The following is a 23,011-nucleotide window of genomic DNA, read 5'->3' as shown; positions in this document are numbered from 1 at the left end:
GGACCTAAGACCAGGCATGTGGGCCCCCCTTGGGTTGTCTTTTGATCTCTGCCTCAAGACTGCAGAAAATAGGCTTTTTAACCTGCCACTGAAAGCCCGCCATCTCTGGCCTCAGTTTATCTTCTGGCCTTCTTGCCTACCAGTTTCCATGGTTTATTTCTCTGTTCAGTTTCTTCCCCCAGAACATCCCTCTCCCCACTGGATTCCTCAGGGGCCATTTTCTACATGCAGCTTCCCCGAGTCCCACTAACCCCAGGCTCTTAGTTCCAAACTTGAACTCTGTAGTGGTGGTGGCAGTTACTCTTTTTTGAATACTGTCACCTGTTTAATCTTCATAACACCCCATGAGGTGTACAGATGAGACAACTAAGGTGTAGGGGCTTAAGTAACTGGCCCTAAGATCATGGTGATGAAGCAATGGGAATCCAGTTTCTAATCTCTGTTAAGTTTCTTTTGGACAAAATTTGCAACTCCTAGCACAAGGCTTGAGAACAGATGTGCTCCTCTCAGTCACAGTCTCTGACTTCTCACAATCATATTGAGTCATTTCTGCCCTTCCACACTGCTCAGCGCCTGGCCTCCCATTTCCTCCTGTTTCTAGGCAGGAAAAAGGACCTCTCTTCCCACCTTCATCTCTGTCCTCACAGGCAGGACTAGACTTCCATCTCAGACCACAAAGTTCATTGCATAGGGCAAGAATCTGCAACCTTCAATGCCCTCACTGCCGAAGAAACGGGAACTCCACATCCAACACCGCCGTGTGCTAGCAGCGCCCAGGCAGAGATGAGAAGGAAGCCACCAGGCTCAGCCTGAGCTCCCACACAGCCCAGTTCTGTGCCAGCTGCTGCATCCAGCTGATCCACCAATGAGAGCTTGAGCTCAGAAGTGACCTGTGTGCTCCAGGTCACTTCCGTTTCCATGAAAATGGAATACACACCTGGAGCAAGAGAAACTCTGATGGGGGTGCCCATACTTTCAGGTGCTGGGGTTCCAACAACATGCATGTGCGGAAAGTCGTGGGGGACAGGATATGGGGAGCATACATGGTGGGGAGTAGGCAGAAGTGTACAGATCAAAATTAAGCAAACACCACACAAAGGAAACTATACAGTTTCATGTGGCCACTGACCCCCCCCAGCAGAGTCATCCCAAACAGTCCCTGTCCAGCAGTCACAGCCCTTTGTTAGAAATGCAGGTTCTCAATCCACGGAGGTCATTATGGTACACCCTAAACATACACTGCTGAAAATGCAGCTTCTCAGGCCTCAGCCCAGAACTGCTGCCTCAGAAACCTGCCTGGGGGAGGGCCCTGTGACCCAGCCTTGAGAACCAGCACTCCTGTTTCCACAGAATTCTGGAAGAAGGTTGGCACAAAACCAAGGATCTCCCTGCTTCCTTTGGTGAGAATTTGAAAGGAGCCACCCTCAGAGCAAAAATCAAGGTGCTGGTTCTAACTTCAGCTTTGTCTGCCACAATAAAATAATACTAAATAAATAAGGGGGGATTAATCTATGCAGGGCCTACTTTAGCTTCCTCAGGACGGGGGACTCGGGGGATGTGAGCTTCAGACAGGGCCAGGTCAGCCTGCAGTTCATGGAAACAAAACCCCTCAGCTCGGCCCTAGGCAGCTATGAACCCAACGCTTCACCAAGCTCGGTCACTTGAGGAGAAGCTCCTTAAAGGGTGCTGCTGGATTGTCTCCGAAGTTGAGCCCTTCGGCCAGAATTTCCTGTGGCCCTGAACACCCTCACGGTGCCCTCAAATGTCTTCTCTCCTCTGCTGCCCCTGGGCAGTGAGTGTGCCACAAGAGGTGGGTAAGGAAGAGGAGGGAAAGCAAGCCACCCCATGGTCCCCCCTTGGCCTCAGAACTACCTCACTACCTTGGGGAGGGGGGGTGTGTGTGAGTGTGTGTGTGTGTGTGTGTGTGTGTGTGGACTCTCAGCTGGGAAGAAAAGTCAAAGGGAGGGCATCCCTGCTGCCTAGAGCAGTGCCCCGTGCTGATCAGGGACCAGGACTGGTGGGAGCTACTGATGCTCCCTTTCAAAAGGCGAGGTCCACTGTCATGGGCAAAGGAACATTACTATTCAGGAAAAGTGAAGGGGAAGGAGTGGCTTATGGGAGAGTGACAGGTTCCATCCTGAAAGCAGTTTCTCTCTTTAAAATAATTTGGACATTTTAATTGTTACAGTGCATACAATTTCAGCAGGGGAGAGTGCTGATGCGGAAGACGGGTTTTTGCTTACCAAATTTCTCTGTGGAAGTCAGATTCCATTTGCTATTTAAAAGATGAACTGCTGGAAAGGTGGAGATTTTTCTAGTACATGTTAGATAAAACTACCCTATGATACCCTATTCTTCTTCCCACATCTCTCCATAGGGCTCTTGGCTTCTTTAGAGAGAGGAGATGGGCAAAGTCCTGATTGTAAACTTTTCTGTCAGTAAACAAGACCATGAAGAAGAGGACTCCAGTCCTTGCAGCTCCAGGGAGCAGGTCTTACTGACAGGATCTGCCTGCCATACTCATGAAGCCGAGACGCAGCTGCCACAGGGCAGCCATGTGTCACCCAGGGCCCTGCTCTTCCAGGAGAGGGCCCTGTCCCTCTCCCCAGGAGAGCCAGTCTTTTCCTAAACAATGCTTTTCTGCCAGGCCACTAGAATCTGGTATTTCATCACCTTCTTGCCTAGTTTAGCAGAAACCTGTATGGTCCTCGATTCTGCCTGAGGAAGCTGGTGAGGAAGGGGGTGGGCAGCCAAGGAAGCCTGAATAAGGAAGCACCCACACTAGGCAGGAGGCTTACCACACCCTCACTTAACCCAGGGCAGGGAAGGGTCTTCCAGGCTCAGGCAGAAGAAGTCTCAGAAAGAGTGTCCTGCAGGGAATTAAGTTTAGGAGTCTAGAGCCCACCCCACCCTAAGATCTACTCTGCTGGCTTATCAAAAAAAAAAAACAAAAAAAAAAAACTGGGATAGGCCTCCATATCACTCCTTGGCTAAGGAATTTAAAAACTGAAAAGAAGGATATTGCTGTCATAGAAAACGAAATTTAAGTCAGAGTATGTCAGAAGTCTAGTCTATATCCAATTATATGTCCCCTTCCCAATAACTAGGGATCACTATTTGTGGCATAAACTCTGAGTCAGAAAATTTGTTAAATACTTTACATATATCCCCACATTCTTCCCCAAGGCTTATAAGGCAATAATTAGATTATTTGCTGGGTACTACACAGCTCTTAAGGGGCAGGGCTAAAGTTCTTGTACTTTCTGCTGTACTCACAAAGAGGACGATTTAAAAACCATTCAGACCCCGGCTGGTATGACTCAGTGGTTGAGCATCGACCCATGCACCAAAAGGTCACTGGTTCGATTCCTAGTCAGGGCACATGCCCAGGTTGTGGGCCAGTCCCCAGTCGGGGCGCAAAACACAAGGTCAGCGTGTGGAAAATGGCTACACTCTTCTCATGTGTTCACCATAGCAGGAATGAGATTTGGGTGGGAGGCACAAAGAAGCAGATCTGCGACCCCATAATTCTTTATAGCAGGGCTTTGAACAACTAATGCTGCCCACAATAAAATGAAGCCCCGTAAGGGAATGAGCTTGCTGTCCGTAGACGTATTCAAGCAGAGGATCCTGCAGTGGGTAGGAGACCAAATCAGATCCTTCTTCTATTATCTAGATTCTGGGCTTCTGAAAGGACAGCCCCTGTCCCATAGTACTATAAGTTCCCCAGGCAGGCAGCAGAGAATAAACCCTGGCACTATAACGATGTGGCATCTGAACCTTGGACTAGAAACTCTGCTGCCACTAACGGAGCAACTTGAAGTCTCTGGGCTTCAGTTCTCTTATCCAGAAAATGAAGCTAATAATACCTGCCTGGCATACCTTACAGCACAGAAAAACAACTTCACCTTTCCCTGCCCCCCCTACTTCCTCCCAGGTGCCTAAGTTACCTCTGCCTTTCTCTCTCCTAAGCTCCAAGGGCCCCTCTACTACCTCTGCAACTTTCTAAATAAATTCTCACAACTTGGAAAAAGAAAACACTTTAAAAATGAAACAGTACCCCCAGGACGACTATCAACATCATGCTCTTTATCTCCCTACATTCCAATGTATTTAGCCCCTGGGCCAGCTCTCCCCAAGATTTGATTCACCCTGGGCTCCCCTGGGGCCTCTATCAAATTGCCAATGCTTTGAGGGCAGGGGCCAGTTTGATAATCTTAAAAAACTTTGGCCCCAACCCCTAAGTTTAACAATGAAATCTAAATTTACTTGAGTTTATCATAAATGCAACCCCACTGACAATAAGGAGCAGAACGAACTGTATGATGAGCAGGAAATAAACCCTCCAGCTTCAGCTAGCTGCTGAAACAAATCTTGGTCAGCTTCACATTTGCTTAATCGAGGAAGTTCCCATTGCTGGCTCCCACAGGACAAGGCTCACTCTCCCATTTTCTCCCACACCTCTGCCCTCCCAGCCACAGAACTGGATACAGTGCAGGACACCCAGCACCACCCCCCAGACTCTCAGGCAATTGGACCACAGTCACGGGGCTGTTCTGGGCACTCCTCTGAAGTGGATCTCCATGCCTTCAGTCACATTTACAGCCTAGGGCAGGAAGCTGGGGTAAAGTTCAGTAGCAGTTTGCTGACAATTTTAGGCAATATCCTGCAACTCTTTCACAGGCCCCGAGGTTGTGGGGTTGGCCTTTGTGGCATGCTCTGGTAAAGGGTCAGCAGCTGCAGCAACAGGATTCTCTACTTCCCTCCAGAGGAAGAGCTGGATGCAAGCTAACTCCCCGTAGGGCAGGTGGTTAACCTAGGATTTGGGCTTTAAATTCCCAGAATTCAGGGTGGTTCAGCACAGTAGCCCTTATAAAATAAAAATTACTTTGTGAAAAGACAGTGTTGCTTGAAATGCTTCTCCCCTGCTAGCTCAGAGAAGGCAGTGGAAGGAAGAGATCACATCTTTCCTCGCCCACTGGAAAAGCTGTCAGCTGTGGTCAAGACGTCACCATAACCAGACATTCCCGACCATCAGCTGAGAACAACTGTGCTGGGTGAATTTACCAGGCACCTGATGGTCTGCCCTCAATCCTTCTAACAAATGACTTTTTCCTCCTCTATTCTACCTCTGAGAAAATCATTCACCACTATTTCTATGAAGAAAAACAAATTCCCCAAGATATAAATGGTTGATGAGTGTTTATTGCAAACCAACCAATTCAAAACACTAGCAAGTCAATGGATTTTCTTAAAGTAACTGAGCAAAATGCAAAAGCTACTGAGGGGCATGATGGGGCATTGGGACGGAAGGTGGCACATGGGGCAGGCTCTGTCTGCACCCACAGCACAGATGAGCTAACCAGCAGAGGCACCCGGAAAGGAAGGCAAGCTGTGGACTGGCATGGTCCTGGAGGATGGCTCAGGCCCCTGGCCCTCTCCTGCTCCCCTCACCTGGTGGCGGAGGGTGACTAGTTCAGGGCAACTGTAACTTCTGGGGATCTAACTACACTGATGCTGCACCAGCACGATGGGCCAAGCCCCTCAGCCCAGCAGGGTCTGAAACAAGCATAATGTGCCCAAAGCACATCTGTCCCACTAAGCTCACAAAGGGCACTGACCATGCCCAGGTTTTTCAATGTGGGTTCACATTTTACAAACCTCACTCTGAAAAACAGACACCTAACTATCTGCAAGCTCCTAAATGCTCCCCCACCCATCCCCACAAGTTACAAAGAACTGGAAGGAAAATCTGAAAGGGGAGATCAACACCAGTTGGACAGGTCCCTTCCCTTAACCTCTCTGGTACATAAGTGAGAGTTCAGCCAGGTAACAGGTCTGGCCTGCATTCCCATGGGCAAACCTGGTCATGGCTGCCATGTGGGGCTATTCTGCTCTTCTACTCGACCATGGACAGCCTGACACTTCCACCAGGTCCCCGTGGGTCAAATACTGCACAGGGAAAATCTCTGGAGCACAAAGATTTGAAAACCAAGCTCATGCCCATTTACTTCAGCAGTATGTAATGCAAACACTCCCTGTCAAATGGACTACTTTGGTTGAAAAAAGACTGGCCTCTACCAATGTTTTCATGACACAAAATTGCTTTAGTGCATTTGCAATCATAAGCGGAGGATCTCTTGCTCATCCCGTCGTTTTACTTGAATGCCTGTGATAAAGGCACCCTCCTGTTGTTCAAAAAGAACATCCCTGCTCTTTCCTTTTATCTCTCCTTAACAGTTTGCCATCCACTGATAGGAGGAGGGGCCGTGCCTCCAACAGTCCACACTTTTATCTCCCGCTGACCATGCAGCAATGCGAAGCCAAGGGCTAGATTTCCTGCAGCTCGCCTAGAGGGGCTGTTTGACTTGTTTAAAATATTACTGGCCTCCAGAACCTTGGAACCATGCCCAAGCAACACCTACCCAGCATCCATTTCAGCTCCAACTTTGAAAGTCTCCAAGTCCAATGTACCAGCATGCCCCGTGCCTCAGTGTGGGAGAGGCTTGGCCACTTCCAAGAAAGAGAACTCACTTTCCAGGCTCAGGTAGATATTTACGTTCTGTCTGCAGCAAAAGTAAGTGCTATCTTCATCCAATTGCACATACCCCAGAAGTTAGTTACAATAGCTCAAGCAAAACCCCGAGTTTATACTACTAGCATTAAAAATAATTCAGTAGAATTTAGTAACACCCTTTAACCACTGGAACACAGAACAGTACACCATGTGCTTCCCTGCCTAAGCAAGTGGCCTGGAATACACTGGTCCCCTCATCTGCACAGTGATGAGGACATGATCTTTGACTTCCTTCCCGGGCCTGAGTCAGCCTATGAGATCCCACTCTGCTGGAATACTGGCGTGGTTTTTAGCGCGCCCAACGCTATGAGCATTTCCATTAATATCCTGGATCGGAAACAGCACCAAACACCACTTCTTAATCAAAGCAGTTGTGGGGCTGTGTGCCACTTACGGGATGGGACAGCCAGAGGGAGCTGATACATCAGAGCAGAGGACCCTGACTCCCTGCCATTCCAGGATAGGAGTTCCATTTTCTTGGCATCACACCAACATCTGAGGTTAATGGGTTCAGAGAATGATAAGATCAGATGTTTAAAACAGTCCCCCAGTGTTCCTTTTCTGAAGTATAAGGAATACGTCCAAAGTCATTTAAAATAAAGAAAAACGCTCTTGCCTATATGCCCCTTAGCCCCTGAGAATCTCTGAGGTGAGAGGGCAGGAGAGAAACAGTACGGTGACGGCAGGAGGCAAGGCCATGGAGGGATGGTGGCAAATGAGCAACAGAAGCCAGGTTACAGATTAAATCCACAACATCAATTTTATGCCAACACCTCAAAACGAAGCTGATATTTTTAGAGTCTTTTTTTAATGAGGCTAGATTATGGAGTGACAAAGGGTGTTGAGACCAGAGCAGCCACACTGTCTCCATGTGAAACCTAGAACCTTGCAGGCTGTGTGGCCCCTCTCCTACAGCCACAGGACTTGGCCCGCCATTGGTTCGTCTAAGGACAGAAGCCAGCTAACCGGTTCGACCCACTGGCCAAACGGCAAGCGTTCTTCAACATCCTCAATTTCCTCCCAGCCATGAAGCAGGAACAACCTGTACAGACAAAGAAAGTAGAAGACTTGCGAAACAACGGCATCTACCGTGCTCACTAAATATGCCCGAGGAAAGTTTTTCAAAGCCCTTTAAGATGCTTCCTTACAATTCTGGAAAGAAAGAGCAAGTCCACTACACCCAGGCACATACATGTTCACACAAACCCAACTTCGTGCTCTGCCGGCCCCACAACCAAAATACAGAATTCAGAATACAACTAGAGATAGTGGCCCTGGTTGCTTAAGAGAGTTGGAATTGTAACTGACACCCTTCCAAAACTCTATTAAAGGCCAGTGACATCCTGGAACGTTCCCAATCTGAAAACAGAATTTTCCTAAGAGGGAAAGAAAAGATCTAACAGATTATACAACAATTTGCTACCTGGCCACCGTGAAAATTCTGTTTGCAGGATGCAAAGAAAATACCCTTAGTGTCTCTTTATTCCTTGCAGTTAACTCGAATGCTGTGCTCTGGTCAAGGAAGGAATCCCTGCAAGGCTCCACCCACAAGAAATTACTAATTGTGGCGATACCTTTTTTTTGTAACCTACTAGCCAAGATTCATTTAATGGGGAAAGAGTTTGGAAGACCGATATGGAAAGTAATTCTGGTTCTGCTCATCATAGACATTTTGAAAGAATCATGCTGCTCATATACTCTGTACAACTCAAGTTTACAGTAAAATATTATTGTCATTCACATTAGGCAAATGCTCCTTGGATTGTTTTTAGCTTGTAGAAAGAGAAAACAAAGGACACATTAATCCATCCAAGTTGCCAGGCCTTAAAACTTCACAGCTTCTTCCCACTTATCATTTCCATGGCTTCAGCCACCAGACAGGTTTCCCTCCAGAAGTGGGTCTTTTTAGTGCCCTGCAGTCTGAGTTCCGGGGCCACCCTTGCTGCTTTCAGCGTGCTGGCGACCAAAGCCCAGGAGAGCTCACGGAACAATGTGCGCTCTCTGCAGGGAGTTAGGATTAGGTACTTAAGATGCTCTATACTATTTTTGTACCCTAGACACAGGACAAGATCTGGTATCAGTGTGAAGACCTGAAATGGGGTAACAACCTTTCTTAGACATTAGCCTCCTGTTTCAGATATTAGAACCACCAAGAGCTGAATGATGACACAGCCTGTGCCTCAAAGGCTGACACTCAGACTAGGGAGACCGGAAGACAGGACATCAAGAGATAAATTCCAATCCAAGGGAAAATGGATTACAAATCAAACACTCTAAGGACAGCAGGGCTCCCCAGAGGTACGTCATCAAGCATGAGGGCAATAGGCCAGAGACTGTCAACCTTTTTCATTTCATGGCACACATAAACCACTAAAATTCTGTGGCACACCAAAAAATACATATTTTTTACCGATCTGACAATAAAAGGTATAATTTTGATTCATTCACACTGGATGGCTATTGTTGTGTTGACTGTTGTCATTTTTTTAAATTTGACAATCTAAGGAAGAAAGGTCAGTCAGGTGTTGCATGTTTGCATGTTTTAAAAATTCTAGTGGACCCCAGCTGAAAGTTGCTGCAGTAGGGCAAAAGCAAACCTGAGCTTGAAGGAAAGATGCAGCTTCCAGTTAGAAGGAAGTGCATGCGGGCTCGGAGACCCAAGAGATACATCTGGATGGAGCACAGTGTTGCAAAAGCATTAGCTCCTAAACGTCTATGTTTTCATTCTCAGGTGACATGAAAAACTTCATTGAGATTTTCACAAGGCTGAATTCTTTTTTTTTTTTTAAGGTTCAAATGGCCTTTTATTTATTTATTTATTTATTTAATCCTCACCCGAGGATATTTCTCCATTTTTTGTACAGATAGAGTGGGAGGGAGAGAGAGGAAGGGAGAGAGAGAGAGAAACATCGACGTGAAGGGACACATCAAGTGGCTGCCACCCGCACGACCAACCAGGGCCGGGGACAAACTGCAACCGAAGTACGTGCCCTTAGCGGGAACCGAACCCGGGTCTCTCCGGATAGGCCGACGCTCTAACCACTGAGCCAAACCGGCCAGGGCTCAAATGGCCTTTTAAAATGAGATGACAAAGACAGTAAATAGTATAGACTTTTTAATGGCCTTATTTGGGGGGGAAAATAGTGAATCCCATGTCTAATTGCCAAAGTTTTGCCTTAGGTTTCTGACCCATGAAAACAAAGACCTCGGGAGACCGGGCTACACCTGTGACGTGTGCAAGGAGGGAGAGTGGAGCGGGGGAAATGGCAATGATGGGCTGGCAAAATTATGTGGAGGTCAAGGTTCCACCTCATAGGGATAAACTTTATATCCTGTGGCCATAGAAACCCACTGAAGGGTTCCTCGCTTTTTTTTTTAAACCCTACGGTGAAATAATCACATCCGTATTTTTAAAATCTCTGGGCAGCAGTATAAAGATGGACTATTAGAGGCACATAATGCTGCTAGAAGGCTACTGCAGTACCATCTAAAGGTCAGACATGAGGAGGACAGGGGCCCAGAAATACCACTAAGGGACCAACCTTGGCTGTGAGAAATGAGGGCCAGAGAGACAGACGCTGAGCTGCCTGCATTAGCAACAGAATGAGTGGCAAGGCAGTTAAATGAGATGCAGAAAAAAATCCCCATCCAGGAGAGAATACAGCAGGAAGAGACTGGTTGTGGAGTAGCAGGATTAAGACAGTTCTATTGAAAAGAAAACCTAAGAGCCCTAGCTGGTTTGCTCAGTGGTTAGAGCACTGGCCTGAGGACTGAAGGGTCATGGGTTCAATTCCCGGTCAAGGGCACATGCCTTGGTTGCAGGTTTGATCCCTGGCCCTGATTGGGGCCGTGCAGGAGGCAACCAATCAATGTGTCTCTCTCACACGGATGTTTCTCTCTCTCTCTTCCTCCCTCTCTCCTTTCCATTCTATCTAAAAATCAATGGAAAAATAGCCTCAAGTGAGGGTTAACAAAAATAAATGAAAGAAAGAGAAAAAAAAAGAACCTAAGAATGTCCATAGACAGAAAGGAGCAGATGGGAAAAAGAAGGTCCTGGAGGAGGTGGAAAAGGAGGGCCAGGGGGCTCCCAGGCATGGGAAGATGAAACACTTGTGATTATGAAATACATAACCCATGTAGCCCTACAAATGTGTCATTGTCAAACCATGAAAATCGCTAATGAAAATTGACCATCATAAGCTGCTCACATGGGGGAAAAGTGCTTAAAGAGCCTAAACTTAAGGTTGTAAGTCTACACAAAACTTGACAAACATAAAACAAGAATAAAATCCATCCTTCTCCCTCACTATCAAAGAGCCTACCACATAAAACTAACAGTCTGATGCGGAGCTGAAACACTTCGTTGAACCAACATGTTCTGGAGCCAAGCTGTCCAGCTGGAAGTTCTCTGGAGTTCCGTCCCGATGAGAACACTCTGTGTGTGCTGTCCAATATGGTAGCTGCTGCCACACATGACCAGCCAGCACTTGAAATGAGGTGAATGTGACTAAGAAACTAAAATTTTTATTTAAGTTGAATACACTTAATGTAAATTTGAATAGCTACACACAGCCAGCAGCTATTTGGCTGTTGTACTCGACAGCACAGGATTCATCATATATTTTTTTATCCTCACCCGAGGACATTTTTCCATTTTTTATTCAGATAGAGCGGGAGGGAGAAAGAGGAAGAGAGAGAAACATCGACGTGAAAGGGACACATCGAGTGGCTGCCACCCGCACTACCCAACTAGAGCCGGGGACAAATTGCAACTGAAGTACGTGCCCTTTGCGGGAACCAAACCCAGGTCTCTCTGGACCGCAGGCCGACGCTCTAACCGCTGAGCAAAACCAGCCAGGGCTCATCAAATTTTTTCTTTCTCCAGTAATCTTGGGTTTCCAGATTGTAGTCTTTATTGTGTGTGATACCTGGGGCTTTTAAGCCGTAAGGCAAAAATAAAGATGACCCAGTACAGTTTTACCTGCAGGCAAGGGAGGGGATCATAATAGTGATCCCAGAAGTAACTTACTTTGCTATGATTCTTCTTTCTTTCGGGTGTTTATCAAAGGTTCAATGTATAAAGGGAAACAACCCATGAAAGCAACAACAGAGGGACATCTCCTAAACCAGACTGATTTCTCCCAGGTGAGTCATCACCACCCTGCCCGATCTACCCCAAACCTGCTCAGGCCTAGTCCCACCTCAAACATGAAGGTCAATGTGTGAAAACATGAGAAAATATTTTTTAAAGTAAGATCAACTTTAAGAAGCAAGGGAGAACTTTTAAGCATTCTAAGTTCTGATAATATATTTAGATAGAGTCTGGAAAATGCAACCTGAGGTGAGATACATGTCATTGAAATACGGTGATTTTCAAAAAAATAAAAGTATAATGTCACTGTACACTTGACTTTTGTCATTTAAAATTATTTTAAAATATATACAAGGATGAAAATAATCAAACTGCATTTCTTCTTAAGATATGAAACTATTCCTCTCCCTCTCTCCCTCCCCCCCAATTTATATCTAGTCATAGCCAGTGCCTGGCACACAGTAGGCATTTGCTTACAAGTTCATTCTGTAAAAATGAGCCCATTACGGGCCACCTATTAGGGGTGATATGCTCAGGTTCTACAGACAAGCATAAGATTCATACCCTTAAAACCATATGTAAAATGTATGTGGTATTCATTTTTTTGGGAAAAAGAGTTGATAAACTTGATAAAACTTTCAAACCTTCCTTTTTCTTGTGAAGATGAGATCAACCATGTAATTAATTTTAAATAGCATCTGACAAATATATGGCAATACCCAATGAAAGTTAGTGAAATCAAACAATCTCCCAACGCCTGCTATAAATAGTTATAATTTCAGAACAAAACTCATCCTACAGAAAGGAAGGGGGGGGGCCTTGTGAGCCCCATCTATGTCACCGTGTTTCTGTAGTTTTGTTCTATCCCTCTAGTTATTCCAGGAATAACTGTTAGAAGACTGAGAGTTAATTTCTTGAAGCTACTGGGTTAAAAGGTCCTGAATGTACGTATTATCACCATCTCTAGGCCATCAAAGGCGTGGAGGAGGTTTTCTGTAAATCCACATATAGGTGTAAATGTGGCCCAAGCACTAGCAATTCCTGGGAGTCTCAAAGGGATCCCAGAATAGTGTGTGGTCTTGTGGAGGATGTTTGTTTTGCAATTAACAAAAAGTAATGGAGGCGTTAGTGATCCTTTTCAATAGAAGCCAAGAATTAAAACTGTCTTCTGTGCACCCAGCAGTTGTTACTTATATTACAATGCATGAATAAAACAAATTGGCTATAAGAGGGATTATATTAACTATAAAATTCAAGAGTCACAATGAGGGGAGTGGGAAAAGTGGCTGATTAAAAGGTGTTTGGGGGAGGGGCTGGCTCTGTCCTTGTTTTCTCATGTGTCCTTTGAAGGTGAAAACAAAAAAGCCTTTCTGAAAAAATAAACAAATGGGCCCTGAAATCTCCCTTCAAACGATTTTTTGGGGAAAATATTCCACTTAAGTCTCTCAAATATTTCTTGATGATAAAAATACATCTGTCCGTTACCTCAATTAATAACTATTGATCTGCTACTAGATTAGGAGAGGGGGGTGCGTTGGGGGGGGGGATGTTCCAGGAGCTCACCACCTAGTTGAGAGAAAAAAAGAAAACACAAGACTATAAGAGAACTCAGTGTCATCTATACAACACTAATTCTGAGTCCATAAGAAACACTGGCCTTGTGTAAGTGAAGGGTATCAGGTGGAAGAGAGGGTGGAAGGAACTGATACCCAGTAACCACCATGAGAAGCCAGGTCCTGATTAGAGGCTGGGGGGCAGAAAGGGGGGGCAAATTATGGGGAGCTGGGAAAGCTGGGGCAGTAAGGGGAAAATGGTGTCAGAGGTTTAAGAAAACCTGTTTGAACGTGGTGTGAGACTGCAGGAGAAGGAGACTGGACTAAAATGGGAACAAAGGGACTAGCTAAGGAAAAGTAAACACCTTCAAAGAACTGCAGGGACCGAAAGGGAGCTATGCAGTATGTCACTCTTGCCACAGACTAGATTTCCTGAGACACCAGAATGGTGATTGGTAAGGGGAGGTGAGCAAAATTCTTTTCTAGATACTTGGAAAGTGACGAGAAGGAGAGGAATCAGAAGGGAAGGTCTTGGTCCTATGGGATTAGTATATTGGCGAGAAACCCGGATTGAGTGCACGTGGGATTGACCCCTCCACAGAGAGCTGAGGCCTGGGCTAGGTGAGCTAATATTCAGAGATCAGAGGGTCCAGGATGAGGAACGAGGAACACTCATTTCCATCCAGTAACGGCTGGTAGGAATGAGGTCCCCAGGAAGGAGGAGAATGTGTGAGGTGTCCAAATAAATGTGAAAGCATTAGCAATGAAGTGGCATACCCTTCTGAATCTGGAAAGATGAGAGTAAAGAACACCTGAAAGGGTGCTTAAGGAAGCTCACGGTTAGGTCTTAATCTTGAGCACATAGTAGGCACTCAATTATTTTACTGACAGTAATCTCAAGAAAAGAGGCAGCAGGTCATAGGCTGTGAGTAGGAGGAAGAGAAAAGGGGAACTGATAGTCTAAGGAGCAAAGGACCCTGGGGGCTGGGGAGCTGGTGGGAGGAGGACAGTGGCAGTCAGTGACAATAAGGCCTCCCTGTGGCCAGGGACAATGAAGCTGCACAAAGTGGGGACTCTCAGCTGGCTTAGACACAACCACATGGTCTTGAGGTACTCTGGAACAAAATGGGTTCAAGGCAGCAGCGAGGCGGCCCAATGGGACCCTCTCCTCCTATTCGGGGTGAATCTAGCATCTGTTTCCTACTCTGGATGGTTGGCTTAGAAGAAAAGAAGAAAACTGTGATTTCAAATGGTGGCATCTTGTATTCCTGCTATTTGAGGCAAGCCTGTTATGTTTCTCCCAACATACACCCAGTTTACCCAGTAGCTGCTCTCCTACACAGTAAACAAGTGGATTCTCTCTGCATATACCAAGGGCACAAGGTCTCGGAGAGGAGAGAAACCATTTTCTAAACATCCAACCCAAAATGGCTTTTACTTTTTTTTTTTTTTATCCTCACCCGAGGATATTTTTCCATTTTTTGTACAGTTAGAGTGGGAGGGAGAGAGAGGAACAGAGAGAGAGAGAGAAACATCGACGTGAAGGGACACATCGAGTGGCTGCCCCCCGCACGACCAACCAGGGCCGGGGACAAACTGCAACCGAAGTACGTGCCCTTAGCGGGAACCGAACCCGGGTCTCTCCGGACCGCAGGCCGACGCTCTAACCGCTGAGCCAAACCGGCCAGGGCGCTTTCACTTTTTTTTAAGGTTGAACTTTGCAACTTTTTTTTGTGTGTGTGGTACGTGCCCCTAGCGGGAACCGAACCCGGGACACTGGTCCGCAGGCCGATGCTCAACCACTGAGCCAAACTGGCCAGGGCATGAACTTCGCAACTCTTAACCCAGATGCACCTCGATGCAGAATGCCACCGGGACACCACTAGACCCAAGGGAGTGGTTCCTAAGAGTGCACAGCCTTCCCCGTGCACCGGGCTCCCAGCCCTTCTCCCAGGGCAAGCTGGTCTGGGCAAATCTGTGCTCTGAGCTCAGTGACTCAATTAGTGTGAGTTCAGTTGCTCTTTTTTAGGTCATTTCTTTCTTCTGTTTAGATCTGACTCAAGATTTACTTCAATTATCTACACCTCTGTTAAAGTACCTAAGTAAATTAAACCATTGTAAGAGGATGATGGGAAAGGAAGTGATGAAGGGAAAGGAAAGAAAGAAACTGGATCTTTAAAACAACATAGGCAAATAATCTTCACCCTTTCCCCTCCACCACCTCTGTGCTCGTAAATTACTAAACTCCTAGACAAGCAACTGTTGCTCAAAAGAAAATTCTAGACTCCAAGTCTGAAAACCCCGTGGTTAAGCCCTGGCTTGCAAAAAACTAAAAATTTCAGCAATTCTGGAATGAAATGTTATGTTCAGAGCTGTACAAAGCATAGCAGCTGTTCCCAGCCAACGTGAAAACCGAAAGGGGTGATGCTATCTTTATCCTTTACCTAGAGTCAGAGCTGGCCCGTCCTGAGCAGAGCTGCCAAGGAGCTGTCTCAGTTCTAGTCTGCTGAGCACCAGAGACAAAGGAGACAAGGAGTGCGTGGGCCAGCAGGGTACATCTAAACAATAATATATAATAGACTCACCTGTAAGAGAGAAAATGCAGTTCATCATTAGAATTTTGTAAAAGATGCAAGAAAAAAACAACTGCTTGAAAAGTACTTCTCAATGTCATTTGGAAGAAGATCCTTTTCAACTAAATCAGTTCAAAATTCAAAAGATTAGATCACGTCTGTCTAACTCGACATGAATTTCCGAGTGGAAGAGGAAAAGCTCTTTTATTAATTTTCTTAGCAGTAAAAACACATTTTCTCTATTAAAACTCAAGTCCTGCTCATAAAAATGTAACAAAAATTTTCTTCAGACCACCTCATGAAATCAGGCCTCAGATGAGCATCTCAGAGAAGGCAGATGCTGATGAAAAATGAAAGACCTGAGAAGAATCAAAAGAGAAGCTTATGAGAATAGGCCTCTCTCATAAGCCTGAAGCTCACACACAGGTTAAATGAAGAAAATGTTTTTCTGATGTAACGGAACTACCTCACTCTGAGAAAACAGTTCCCACTAGCAACCCCGTTCTACCCCTAACAACCCCATTCTATTTACTGCTCAGTTTTAAGTGACCAGGCAACTGCTGCCTAACCATGCAACTTCAAGATTGGCTAACACTGCTACCCACGCAGACCTCCAACGAATAAAGCTGGTGGTGAGGGGACTGAACTTGTAATATGAACTGCCACCAACACACCACACTTCCTGCTAATTCTGATATGGTCTCCATTCAAGAAAAAGTGAAAAACTACTGCAGGGCCTGGTAGGTTTCCACCCTAAACTCAGCAAGTGGACTCGCGTGGCAGTTAAGTGGATTGGGAGCCAGTTGCCCAGGTTCAAATCCTGCCTCTCCCACTTGCCAGCTATGGTAAGTAACTTGGCCTTGTGACACAATGCTTAGATGGTTATGGAAACTCTTTCTGCCTCAGCTTCCTCATCTATAAAATGGAGACAATGATAATACCTACAATATCGGTTGCTGTGAGAAACATGAGTTAAACCTGTTAAATACTTAAACACAGTCTGGGACATAGTACAAACCCCCAAAGTGCTTGCTATTATCATGTATGTGCTCACACCTAAATGTACGTTTACTACACAAATACACGAGCAAGGGCTTTTCAGCACTGCAGAGCTGATCCACTAATTATCAATTCAACAGATGCTAAAGACATTTCATTCATCTAGGGCAGCAATTTTCAACTGGTGTGCCACAAGAATTTTTTAAATATGCAATACCCAACTGTTTAGTCAGGGGCACTGACCTCTTTTCCCTTAGATTGTCAAATAAAAAAATGACAACAGCCAACCAACAATGACTGTCTAGTGTGAATGAATCAAAATTATATCTATTTTTGTCAGATCTACAAAAAATATAATTTTTGGTATGCTGAAGAACTGTAGTAAATAGTTTACGTGTGCCATGAGAAAAAATATGAAAATCGCTGATCTAGGGTAATGGTTCTCTGACTTGAGCCTGCACCTAGAGAGCTTTTTATAACAATTTCTGGGCCCCACCTCTCGAGTTTCTGATTCAGAAGGTCTGGGTTGGGGCTTATGAATCTGTGCCACAAGCTCCCATGGGATGCTGATGGCCAAACTTTGAGAACTGCTGCTCTATGGAATAGTTAACTCCTTATGTTCTCTTTCAGGCCTAAGCCTTACCTAGTTTATTATGTGCAAAGTGAGCCTTAAAGAGATAAAATAAGAAGGAGAGTGGCAAATAAGCCTGAAAGAGGTTAACTGCTCAGAGAACATCCATGGGCTCCTCCACATTGCCTAGCACCCCTACAGCCTGCATGTGGCAGACCAAAGACGAGTTCTGGCCACTCAGCTGTGAACAAAGATGTGCAGCACTCCTAGTCTGAAGCTGTTAAAAGCTGGTGTGTGACCTGCTAGCCTTTCCTTACTGTAGTGACCTAGAAACCACATGACAGCAGCCTGGATCTCTGGGCCACTGCCTAGAAGGGAGCTCCACTACAGAGCTGCTGAATCTGTAGTGAATTTCACATGAACAAGCAATAGCATTTTATGGGTTGAGTCAATGAGATTTTTAAGTTGGTTTGAATCTCAGCACAGCGCTTCATCCAACTAAAACAATTCCTACCATCATTATAAAAAGGACCTCCACATCAGTCTTATTAGGTCCCACCTATCAAACATATATGTGAGGTTAAAATTAGTTAGCTAGGATTTCTACTCTACTCTCATTCACTTCATCAAAACAGATGAGGTTTTGTTTTTTTTTTTAATCTCCTATTTGGGGTCTGTTTCCAACCAAATATAAAAATTCTTCACTGCAACATGATTATGTAACAGTTGCCAATAATTTAGAAAGCTAAATATGCTAAGAAGTGTTGAAAGTGTGAAAAGTAAATACACTGAAGGATTCAGACCAAGAGCCCGTGAAACAAAGCATATGTCACGCACGTGCACTGCTGGAACCCATGGCTCCAAGGGCAGGCCAGAGGAGGGCTCCAGTTTAGTTATTAAAGCAGGTGCAAACTGATAACGTATTTTGCCCAAATGGGAGGTGGTCTCTTTAAGGTAAAAATATCACCATTTAACCACAAAACTTCTCGTTAAAAAATATAATAATCATTTCTAGTTAACCTAGGAAAAGTTTGCAATTACCATCCAGGCCATGTGTAATTAAACATAATAAAGATTTTCCTCTCACAAAAATTAACCCCTCCACACATATACACAGCCAAAACAAAGTATAATCTAGAACAACTCAACAACTTAAACTAGAAAATTTATGAAATACAAAGTTAAAAGAACTGAGGAGAGAGAACTTAGGTTCCTGGTCTACAGAGCAAAGCAGCACTTCTGCAGGGCCCTCGATGAGGACTTCAGTAGAGTGGGTCTGCAACTAATGCGGCAGGTGAGGCATTCTCCCTGATTCCTTCCACGGAGGGCATGGGAACACGGCCTCTGTGTAAGCGAGCATGCACACACGTTCACACTCATCTTCGAACGAGTGCATGGCTCTGCTCCCCACTGAGCCCTGGCCAAGCTCAGTGTTGAGAGTTCTCACGTTCTGTGGCCCCTCGAGTGTCTCATTCTCTGGGTGTGTCACATTCCATCTCTTTAGGTACTTCCATGTGGCCAAAAAGAAGAAAAGGTAAACACTCATGTGATGCATTTGGTCACATATTACAGTTCAGCTGTAAAATCAGAGTTGAAAATAAGAAAAAGATCCCAGTGCTAAAAGCTGAATTTCTCTAAAGTTCAGCAACTGTTGGGTTTCTTTGGCAAGTGGATCTTTTTTCTTTGTTCCTTTCAGATTTGAAAATGTCATTTTTAAAAAAATGAAAAGTTAAACATCTCTATTTTTTTTAAATCGTAGGACACATTGACTTTAGGGCATGAAGGAGACCAGTAACCTCCATGCATACCTTAAAACAGGATTAGAATATCAGAGATAACAGGACTAATGTGCAATTAGATGATAGGTGGATGTATTAATAATCACAGAGCTTAAAAAAAAAATTCAACATCACATCTTGCTAGTACTCTCCTGTAAAGACCCTGAAAACTCCCTATTATCTAGCAAGTTAATTTTATAACACTCGTGATGTGCCCTCAAATCAGAGTCAGTGTGCGTGCATCTGCAAGAAACATAATGGGAACATCCACATTTAGAAAATGAAAGCCATAATAAGCGACCTCATGCGATTCAGTTTAATTCTTCCATAGTTATGTTCAGACTGAATCAAGCTATAAGCAAATTTCTGGGAGTTTATAAACATTACACTTTATATAGCCAAAAGTCCCTTTTCATTTACTTACTGCCCAAAGTTTGTGGCTGCAGACATCTACACATTGTCCACATGTTGGGAATTACTTTGGGAGCTTAACAAGATGGTTTTCTATTCCCCCCTGAGCCCAGCAGGGTGCTCATCAGCAGAGCTGTTCCCACTGCTCTTACTATGTGGCCTCCTGCAACTTACACCCAAATAAATCTTAGGCCATACAAATGCCATATCCCTATGATGTGCAACTTTCATGCAGACCTAAGGCCATGAGAAAAACCAATTCTTGACTAAGTGAATCCCAGACCAGCACATCCCACACACTCTGATGTTCCTCCTCTCCACAGAGACCGCTCCAGGGGGCTGGTATGCAGATCATATGACTACTGAAATCCCTTAGATAAAAGCAAGCATTGTCCACTTTTCCGTAATATCTTGAAATCCTGGATAAGACCAGCAATCATGTAACATATCTATCCTCCAACAGCCTTAAATCAATTGATCAAGTTTTTCTCTTTGCCACCCCGCTACCTCCCCCCAGTAAATAACACGATGTCCAGTAAAAGCCATTTTAGTCAGCTTTAAAGCAGACTAACATTTACTTTAAATAATGATTGGGATTATGTGAAGGGGAAAGCTTTTAAACAAACAATGAACATTATGGGCTGAGACACTAAGAATTGCCCAACAAATTTCTGTTGCACCTTTAAAGTGCTCAGAGTATCAGAGTCTTCACTGGAAACATGCTCCCTTCCTTCTTCATGCTCAGCCTCCAGTCACACAGATGAGTCCTCTGTGCCTGAGATTCATGGAGGCTGATCTCTAGGAAGCCGGCAGCTGTTCAAATCCTTGCCTGGGTGTCCTCCTCCCCTGCACCTCCAGCTCCACAGTTGTCCTTGAGGCTCGCCTACCCTGTGGATGCTGGAAGCACATCTCAAACTGAGCCAGCACAAGAAGCTGCTGCAGGTCACTTCACAGGTTACATGCAGAATGAGGCACAAGCTCTTTCACCTCTGCCCCACCTCTCCTTGCAAGCTCTCTGCCCTGTTCCCATCCCAGACATGGCAAAGACCTGCTCCTCACTTCCTAGGAAGTAATGATTTTCACTACTTTTCCATCTGCTGTGAGCGTCTAACACCCAGATAACTAATGCCTATTTCTTTTGTGCAATTCACAGACACTTCCCTTTCCTGACAGAGGCACAAACGTCTAACCATCAGAGAATACTTTCCCCCTTTAACATGGCAATCAGGAGGTATAGTTTCCATGGACAATCAAGAGACCAAATTTTAAAACTAATTTACATTTTCAATAGGAATAATTTCTCTTAGTTAAAAGAAAATATTTGATTCAGGAGCAGAAAATGTATACCAATCTTATTCATGTTAACTTATGAATTACAGCAAATCTAAGGGCACAAAAGACTTTAATACTATTCAACGCTAATATGTGAGTAATTAAAATGCATCTGTGAATATGATTATTAAAACTTAGGGCCAGCAATGTTCCATACTGAAGCAGACAGAATAAAAATACTTGAAAACCACTGGTAGGTATAAGCTCCGTGGGGAGTTTTCAACCACATGAAAATGTCCATAAATACTTTAAAATGTCGAGATTTTGGTGTCCTTCCATGAAATGCTGCAGTCAGCTCCATCTGTAAAATGGAGCTACTAAGAAAAAATTAAACAAATAACTAAAAAATATAATAAACTCTGCCAAGAGGACATAGTCATACTATTCTTCCTGGCCAAAAAAGCCACGTGGACACGATTCCAGGTGACATGTTCAATTCTGGGCATGGATATGAATTATGAAAAAATATTGAGTAAAATGAAAGCAAACTCATAAAAACAAACTAAGAAGACGGCTAGAGTCCCTTCCAACTCTAAATTCTATGATTCTTAGAATAAGCCTGTAGTAGGAATGAGGGAAACAATACCGTTCCTTCCTTTCATTTGTCATTCGATGGTTTAAAGTTAACTGCTTTAGATACTTTAGTTTTCTGAGGCTTCCTTTAAGCTTGGAATTCCTTTTCTACAGAGACTGCATCTCCCAGGACATACAAGACTTCTCTGGTTCCCACCAGATAGAGGGTTTTGTCTATCACCTGCCTTTTAAAATTCATGACATTTTGCCCAGCTGATGTGGCTCAGTGGATTGAGCATCATCCCATGGACTGCGAGGTGCCCATTCGATTCCCAGTAAGGACATGTGCCCAGGTTGTGGGCTCAATCCCCAGTGGGGGGCATGGAGGAGGCAGCCGATCAATGTTTCTCTCTCATATCGATATTTCTCTCTCGCTCTCTCTCTCTTCTTTCTAATAAAAATATATTTAAAAAATAAAATAAAATTCATGGCATTTTGTGTATTATTTTAGTTAAAATATCAAACAATTCACATTAGAAATACAGATCAACAACCTAGTAGTAATTGGGACATCATTTGAATTTGCTAATGAATCACTTCTTTTTCCTGAAAATCTGGATAAAACACATTGTACAGTGTCTATCTGACTCCACTGGAAGGTTTATCCTAAGCCTTCACGTTAACTCATAGAGCAGCTGCACATTACTGAGGGGCTCTGTGGGGGGGGGGAGTATCAGAAGTTAATTTTCCATATAAAACTCCTGGGTGTAAATCATTCTCAAGTATCTTTCAAACTTCCCCCTATCCGTAGGCAGAGCATGGTGAATCAATGTATGATTAATCTAACCTTCTTGGGCAGTGACTCAGGATCACTGCAACGAACAACTATTACACAAGGTGCCTTCGGAAACTAGCGTAATAACCCTCCGCTCCAGTTCTGCCCCTATACCATAGGCCTCAATCGGCCATGCTTTATTTTATTTTATTTTTTAACTGAAATTTTTATTGAGAACATGTGGACACACAGGCAGTTTAAGAAATAATAGAGAGGGCTCCTCTGTTCATTTTGCTCAGTTTCCCCCAATGGTCACCAGCCATACTGTTAGCATTCTTCTGTCTCATCCCTGACACCCTTTCTTGTCGCTGCAAGTGTCTCTCCTTCTGACAGCTTTTCTCCACCTCCAACCATCAATTTTGGCCTCTTATTGTTGACTGGAAATGGGAGAAACCAGGTGGTCTCGGCCATGGACATATCTAAAGTAAGAACAGACAGTGCTAGAGTGTGGGCCTAAAGGATCACCATGAATCAAGGGGAGGAGGGTTAATGCAGGACTCCCTACGCTACATGGCTTTAAACGATTTATTCTGCATAAACCCACACCTCCTGCTGGTTCTCCCTCACTCAAATGCTTAATGTTCTGGACCCAAGAATGCCAAATAAGTGACCTCCAACATAAGTGATATATTAATTTTGAGTCCATCAAATACCAATTAGTTGCTATTTCCATACTACTAATTGTACTCTGGCAGTACCCAGTGTCATACTCTTACATTTCCACTAGGCCCTGTTAATACTTTGGAATAAATACACACAGCCTTAAAAAATTAAAAA

The 23,011-nt window shown here is 44.5% G+C and overlaps 1 protein-coding gene across 7 annotated transcripts in view; it reads right to left on the bottom strand.

The window, feature by feature from the left end:
* The window catches only part of RREB1 (ras responsive element binding protein 1), a 134,228-nt gene that overhangs the window by 75,270 nt on the left and 35,947 nt on the right, over nt 1-23,011 (bottom strand). For 2 of the 7 annotated variants that reach the window (XM_036256254.1, XM_036256253.1), the window contains exon 1: nt 15,667-15,798. The exons of 1 other annotated variant lie outside the window; for it this stretch is intronic. The gene's annotated coding sequence lies outside the window, so the exon portion shown is untranslated. 4 more of the 7 variants (XM_036256251.1, XM_036256249.1, XM_036256255.1 and 1 more) reach the window with 4 other exon arrangements.

This window comes from Molossus molossus, unplaced genomic scaffold (genome assembly GCF_014108415.1).
Source record: "Molossus molossus isolate mMolMol1 unplaced genomic scaffold, mMolMol1.p scaffold_m16_p_12, whole genome shotgun sequence".
NCBI classification, from domain to species: domain Eukaryota; kingdom Metazoa; phylum Chordata; class Mammalia; order Chiroptera; family Molossidae; genus Molossus; species Molossus molossus.
The sequence above is the reverse complement of the archived record's forward strand: the minus strand, read 5'-3'. Positions and strand labels throughout refer to the sequence as shown.